Raw genomic sequence first — 8,014 nt, 5'->3', positions numbered from 1 at the left:
AAACTTGTAAGGAAATATTAGCAAATACATGGTCCAAGCACCCCTCACCTGCCCCTCACTGACCATCCACAAGAGAAGACTATTTAACTTTCTATCTCCACCTGTCCTTGTCCTCTGAGCACCATCTGCTGCTATTTAGAGGGAGGGAAGATTATAAGTATTTAAAGTAAACTCCTGCCAGTTATAAATACATGTTTATAATATGACACATGATATATTTAAAAGTCAATGCAGATAATAGGCAAAGAACCAGTGTATTGAACTGTACCCAGTCCTTCCTGTATTATGAGCAACCCACTTTGTGTGTACATGAAAGAATGTAACACAAAAACCAAAATATTGCTCCTCCTCCTGGGTTTTAGTGAAAATGTGTCACAGAGGTCAGTGGTCACAGAGAGAGAGAGAGAGAGGAGGTTAAGAGAGGATGGGGAGGAGGAGGGGAGAACGAGATACTGCGAGATAGTGCAAAACAGGAAGGAACAGACACAGACGAGGCTGAAACACAGAACAGAAGGTGGGAGGAAGGAGGGAAAAGAGCAGACGATGGTGCAGCATTGATCCGACTGAAGCCTCCGTCCCTTTCACAACTCCTTCTTCCTTTTTTCCACCCTTTTCTTTGTTGACCCGTCCTTCAGACCCACGACAGGGTTTGTGTTTCTGTCACACTCCATCCTGAACAGGTTGCCCGACTCCTTTGGTCTCTGTGACTTTTTCAATTCTGTCTGCGACACACACACACACACACACACACACTTACAGATCTCCGTTTGGTCGTGTTTCTGAGAGGCAGGAACTTCTTTGTGGGAAAATAAAAACGGGGGAGCATGTGCACCCACATATGCATGCATAAACACCACAAACCACATGCCACATATAAACAGAAAAACAGGAAGACGAGAAGCTGAGAAGAGAAAGAGAAACAAGAAGAACGACTGCTGTGTAGTACTGATGTAGGAAAAAAACACGCAGCACTTCACATACACATACACATACACCAGAAAGTATTAGTGCACAGATGCTGGGTTTTGGTCATTTATTCCACACAACATCTGGGGAGAAGCAGCAGGTGTGATACCAGCACTATGCCCACATATTCATCATCAGCTGCATAAATCTGTTTGAATGAAGGATGTTGTGGTTTCATGTTTTTAGTTTTTAGTGTTCAAGATTGTTTTTTTAATTAAACCAAAAGACAAAATACAGACAAAATTAAATGAAGGGAACATTTAGCATCATCTTAATTTAATAAACTAATTAGTCAAGTTGAAAATCTTCACTAATGTTCATTGTATAATTTGTTTAGGATAAAGCTACATAACAAAGGTCAGGAAACCAAACAGATGGAGGCTGTATTCAAGACCACACTGGAAATCCAATTGGAAAACTGAAATCACAGGTTCATCCAAGTTGAGTTGCCAACATGTGTGTAGAAGTGTGTATGTTAGTGTGCAGCCGTCCACGGATCTGGACGTGGATTCGTGTTCATCTCTCACTCCATCTGGTGGTGATGTAGCACACACACACTCAGAGGCGCTGTATGACGTCCCTGTCCTGTTTGAATGTTCAGCATTGTTCTGTTTGTTTTTCTTTGCGCTCAGTTTGTCATGTTTTCATTGGGCTTTTATTTCCTATGCTTTATATGAAGTTTGTCTTTTGCTTGTTTTACATTTACCATCAACCTGCAGGGACCACACATGAAAATTACTCGTTTTGATGTTAATTAATATTTGTTTATATTGTTTAATAAACTAATAAATGAAACAAAATGAAAGAATGTGAAGGGAATAACTTTTTACTACATTTGCTATATTTGTCCATAGAAATATATTTTATCCAGCTGATTTATATTAAATGAAACCAATAATGTACGAAGAACTTTAAACCGTGCAAAGAGAGCACATGAAACGTGTGAAGTAAATTGAAACCTGTGTGTTGCACTTTCTGTTTGTTGACTGCTCTAACAGATCAGAAAAGGATGAGGATGAGGCCACATAAGCATTTCACTACAACCTGGGGACATGCATAAAGTGTGGCAGGTAAGAAGTGACACAGAGAGAGTTGGTACCTCTTCATTCTGGATCACAGGTTTTTTATTGTGGAATCAATTTGAATCATAAGCTGTTTCAATGATTTGCTGTAGAAAGACAGGAAAGCCTGCAGCCACAGAAGTGAATATAAATCGAAGCTGTCTGATGTTTATCTGTCAGTGGTGATCCAGCGGTTTGAAGAATCTGAGGAGCACTGAAGCTGTCTTGGTGGTTGGTGCTGTTGTGTTGTCGTGCTACAGTAGCTGTGTGGCTGCAAGATCGTGTAAATCACTCAGTGCAGAAAGAAATATCAAAACATTAACCAGACTAAATATTAATCCTTGTCATACTGACATTGATGGTTTTTGCACAGCCTCAGTATTTCCTCATGAATATTGACTTGACCCAAGACTTTACTCTTATCAAGTGACATTACTGTAAAATAAATAGACAGACAAGTAACACTGGAAATGAGGAAGTAGTTCAACATAAGATTCACTGAGTCCACAGAGAGATGGTTTTAATCAAAGCGCCTGCAGGCGGAGACAGATTCACTGCATAAGTTCATGTGTGATAATTTCATAGTCGTGGTCTAATTCTAATGCAGAGCAGCACGGCACTAAACAAATAGCTCATCTAATTTCTACCGCCACGAGGTCGAGTCAGGTTTTCAAAATAATAGCCCTGTGTGACCTCTCTGTGTCTGTCGGCCTACAACACGATCAAAGGCTTGTTAAGACTTTGAAACATGTTTATGTTGTTTGGGTTTATTTCTGATCAGATTGATCCTCATGTGGATGGTTTGCCTTCTTCACGCTGATCATCAGTTGTGTAACTATGAGAAAATGCTGATCAGATCTGATTTCACACTATTCCACATTAACCTCAAACCATGTGATTTATTGTGAGGCTGCTTGGAAAAGATAAAGTAGCTTAACAATTTCTGAGTCTGGAAACCCGTGGCACATAATCCTCAGCCGTTTGTGCCACATTAAGCAAATCATTTGGTTGGTTGAGGGTTTCCTTTCAAGTCTGGTAGCGTCTCAGTCCTGGTTACAGCAGTCGAGCAGCTTCTAAACCGCGTTAGCAGCTGGTTAATTTGTGTTCTAGACAAATGAGGTGCACGCAGCTGTAAATCTTGTTCTCTGTGAGCGGTTTCAGTCTTAATCTTACTACTACGGTCCATGAGGTTTTTGTCAGTGGATACATTTAACATTCATAATATGTTAATAATTTAAGTGAACATTAGCCGTGCTGCAGTACGTCTCTGTTATATAGGAGCGATCCTACTAAATTATTGTGTTTGATCAAATTTCTGGGACATTTGTTTGATAAAGAAATCAAGGAAGAGATTAAGTGTTTGGTACATTATCAATGAATAACACCGTAACAGCAGTTATTCAAAACATTGGAAAAATAACTCTAAAATGACTGGTTTAGGCTCTTTTACTCTATAATGATAGTTTCACGTTTTTCTTTATGACAGATCTCAGCATGTGGTGGTGAGAAAAGGCAAGAGCAGTTCTCCACAGATCTGTTTTTATTCCTGTCCTAACTTTGTCAGTGGAAACCATACTGAGTACATCTGGGCTGATGATAAGCTCACCTTTAAAGCAGCTGAGATTCTGCAGCTTTACAGTGGTGGTCTTACTTAGTCTGTGGTAGGACAAGCACCAAACTAGGACAGGAGATCTACTGAATAAGTAAGGGTTGTTTGAAATTTGTTTGTTAGTTTCAGAGGTAGCAGAACTTGTGTCATTTCTCTCTAGTCTGCTGATTTAGCCTGTTTGTCAGTCTGTTTCAATAAGTATTAAGAACTGTAGTTAGTTCTTGCTGGAGCGTCAGCGGAAGCGTCAGCCCTCTTTGGGTGAAGACCGAATTGGGTAAAGACCTGCGAGTCTACCTGTGCGAGTCCACCGAGCAAGGACACCGCAAGACGCAAGGTTACCAACGTTTTGCACTTCTTTCTCTTTCTCTTCACTTTAACCCTTTCCGCTTCGGAAAGCCTTTCTGTCCCCTTTCTTTCAATGTGTTTTCAGCAGATTCCCGTCCTCCTCGGCAGACGCAGGACATGGCGTTCTCCGAGAGGACGATGCATTTCCCACCTGCGGCCCCTCATCCAGAACACCTCGCTGCCGGCCTCTTTTTCTCTTGCCCTGTGGAACTGTCAGTCGGCGGTGAACAAGGCGGATTTCATTCCAGCTTTTGCTACAACCTCAGCTGTTCAGCTGCTTGCACTTACGGAGACCTGGATTACTCCGCAAAACACGGCCACCCCAGCCGCACTCTCCACCGGCTTTGCTTTTTCTCACACTCCTCGCCCATCACGCCGGGGGGGCGGGACTGGTCTCCTAGTAGCCGATACCTGGAAGTTTTTCACGATGGCACCCTTTAGTAATCTGTCTTCTTTAGAATATCATGCCGTTAGGATTACAGCACCGATCACAGCCCACATCATTGTGATCTACCGACCACCAGGCCAGCTGGGGGACTTTTGTGACGAGGTGGATATGCTATTGTCTCAACTCCCTGAAGATGGCACTCCTCTCATCGTCTTAGGTGATCTCAACATCCACCTGGACAAACCACAGACATCTGACGTGCTCGCTCTTCTGAACACGTTTGACCTTAGACTAGTCTCCACTCCTCCAACTCACAAAGCTGGCAACAACCTGGACCTTGTTCTGATCCGAAATTGCACTGTAGATGACATCTCTGTCACTCCTCTGCATTTGTCGGATCACTTCTTCATTCAGCTCACAGTCTTCATCTCTAGACCATCTCATTCTTCCACTGCATTGGAAACATTCCGCCGCAACCTCAGATCTCTCAGCCCGGAGCAGTTTTCTTCTCTGGTTTCTGCAGCGCTGCCCTCATCGCAGGTTTTATCCACCTACGACACCGACGCAGCCACGGACAGGCTCTGTGATACTCTTTCGTTCTGCCTGGATAGTCTCTGCCCGACATCTACTAGACCTGCTCGTCCTTCAGCTTCCAACTTGTGGCTCACTGACCAGATCCGTGAACAACGCACGGTGCTCAGGAGTGCTGAGAGGAAGTGGCGCAAATCCAAGTCTCAACCTGCTCTAACTGAGTATCAGGATTTGCTTCTATCCTTCTCTTACAGTGTCACCAGGGCGAAGACTGAATATTACCAGGACAAGCTCAGCAACACCACAGACACCAAAAAGCTGTTCTCAACTTTCAAATCTCTACTCTATCCACCCCCACCTCCACCACCCACCTGTCTCACAGCTGATGACTTTGCCTCCTTTTTTACCAACAAGGTGGCAGCCATCAGCTCCCAGTTCACTCCTCCTGACAATGACATTCTGCTTAATAAAACCTGACGATGCATCTCACTTCACTTTTTCAACACTGTCAGAGGACGATGTATCCACTCTGCTCCTCTCCAATCGCCCGACCACCTGCTCTCTGGATCCGATCCCCTCTACTCTTCTTCAAGCTATTGCACCAACACTAATACCAGCCATTACACAGATCATCAACACCTCTCTCACAACAGGGACCTTTCCCACCTCGTTCAAGCAGGTCCAGATTACTCCACTGTTGAAGAAGCCTTCTCTGGATCCCTCCCTTGTGGAGAACTACAGACCGGTCTCTCTTCTTTCATTCCTGGCCAAGACTCTGGAACGTGCAGCCTTTAATCAACTCTCTGACTTTCTTTCCCGGAACAACCTCCTTGATGTCAATCAGTCTGGCTTCAAGAGTGGGCACTCCACAGAGACGGCACTTCTGACTGTTGTGGAATCCCTACGGGTGGCAAAAGCTGCAGGTAAATCTTCTGTCCTTATTCTATTAGATCTATCTGCAGCCTTTGACACTGTGAACCATCAGATTCTCATGACTGCCCTCTCAGACCTGGGCATCTCTGGATCAGCTCTAGCCTGGCTTCGGTCATACTTGTCCGAACGAACCTTTAAGGTATCCTGGCAGGGGCGTGTCTCTGACTCTCATAACCTCTCCACCGGTGTACCGCAGGGCTCAGTCCTTGGTCCTCTTCTTTTTTCAATCTATACTTCTTCTCTAGGCTCTATCATCCATTCTCATGGCTTTTCTTATCACTGCTATGCAGATGACACACAGCTCTTCCTGTCTTTTCCGCCGGATGACTCAACTGTCTCATCTCGCATCTCTGCCTGTCTCTCTGACATCTCTGCCTGGATGAGAAAAAGACACCTTCAACTCAACATACCCAAAACTGAACTTCTAGTCTTCCCTGCCAGACCTTCAACTCAACACAACATCAGCATCAACATTGGATCTGCGGTGATATCACCTACTAAGTCAGCCAGAAACCTGGGGGTCATCATTGATGACCAGCTGACCTTCACAGATCACATCGCCACAGTCGCTAGGTCGTGTAGATATGCCCTCCACAATATCAGAAAGATCAGACCCTATCTGACGGAATACACGACCCAACTCATTGTACAGGCGTTGATCTTATCTCGCCTGGATTACTGCAATGCACTACTGACGGGTTTACCGGCATCCACGACCAAACCCCTCCAGATGATCCAAAATGCGGCAGCACGCCTCATTTTCAATCAACCTAGAAGGTCTCATGTCACACCGCTCTTCAGATCTTTGCACTGGCTTCCTGTGGCTGCAAGGATCAGGTTCAAAGCTCTGTCTCTTGCCTACAGAGTGGTTAACTCCACAGCTCCATCTTATCTCAATTCAATCGTTCAGGTCTACATCCCCTCCCGTCCACTGCGCTCAACCAGGGAACGTCGTCTGGTGGTACCAGCACCACACAGTCGACACCAAGGAAAACTGTTCAGCTCAGTGATCCCAAGATGGTGGAATGAGCTGCCTATCTCTGCACGCTCAGCCACCTCACTTGCAATCTTTAAAAAACTGCTGAAAACAGAACTCTTCCGCATCTTCCTTTGCACTTAAAAAAAAAAAAAAAAAAAAAAAAAAAAAAAATTCTACCCTTTCATTCTCACATCGCTTGAAACAGAAACACTTTTTCGATAGCACTTTGCTTTGATGTTGTTTCTTCTTGACTTAGATTTTGTTTGCTTGCCTTGTTCCTCACTTGTAAGTCGCTTTGGATAAAAGCGTCTGCTAAATGACTAAATGTAAATGTAAATGTAAATGTGGTAATTTCAATATAGTATATATATAATATAATTCAATAAAGTTCTTCTACATAGATTACCTATATAAGTATAGCTCTACTTAGTTTACACCAGAACGACTGATTAATTGAGCTTAACTTGGGTTAAACAGATTGGACAGACTCTTTCTGTCTCTGAATATTTGCCTACATAGACATCTTTCATCAACAGTGATGTGTTTTATTAATACTACATCTTTACTCTTATTATTACTTTTTTATTTATTTATTATTTCACTCCTACTTTTCACCCAGTCAGTGACCCTACCCGGATCATAGTTTCTAAGTCACCATTATGTTGGTTCCCGCTCTCACCAACTCTGCTTTATCTAATCATGGCTGGAAGCAACACAGCTGCTGGCACAGACACCTGTTAAGACAAACAGCTGGTGTCGGTCATCCGTTACATAACCCTGGCTCCACAAGTGACCCTAATGTTACTGAATGTGTGGGTGGGTGGGTGGGTGGGTGTGTGTGTTTCAACATCCATTCATCACCATTCACACTCTCATTCTCTTAACCATGCAGAGCCTGGGTCCCCGACTCTTATTCTAAAAATCTGCAGGAATCATGACTGAGTTTAAAATATACTGATGCATGTTAATCTTCTCTTTTGCATCACTGCAAACTACATAAACCATAGGTACTGAAAAACTGTCCCAAAAAATGTTTGTCCTCAGATCTGTCTGGGGACTGATTGTGCAAATGCAGTCAACCTTGTACACACAGTTTGTCCCATATTTTGTATGAGTTTGTTATAGTGTCCAGTCGTGTTTGCTTGTAGAGGACACAGAGCACAGAAACAATTCTGTATGCAAAACTTTAGACCATTTACTTG

The sequence above is a fragment of the Anabas testudineus genome, chromosome 18, assembly GCF_900324465.2.
Source record: "Anabas testudineus chromosome 18, fAnaTes1.2, whole genome shotgun sequence".
NCBI classification, from domain to species: Eukaryota; Metazoa; Chordata; class Actinopteri; order Anabantiformes; family Anabantidae; genus Anabas; species Anabas testudineus.
The sequence above is the reverse complement of the archived record's forward strand: the minus strand, read 5'-3'. Positions refer to the sequence as shown.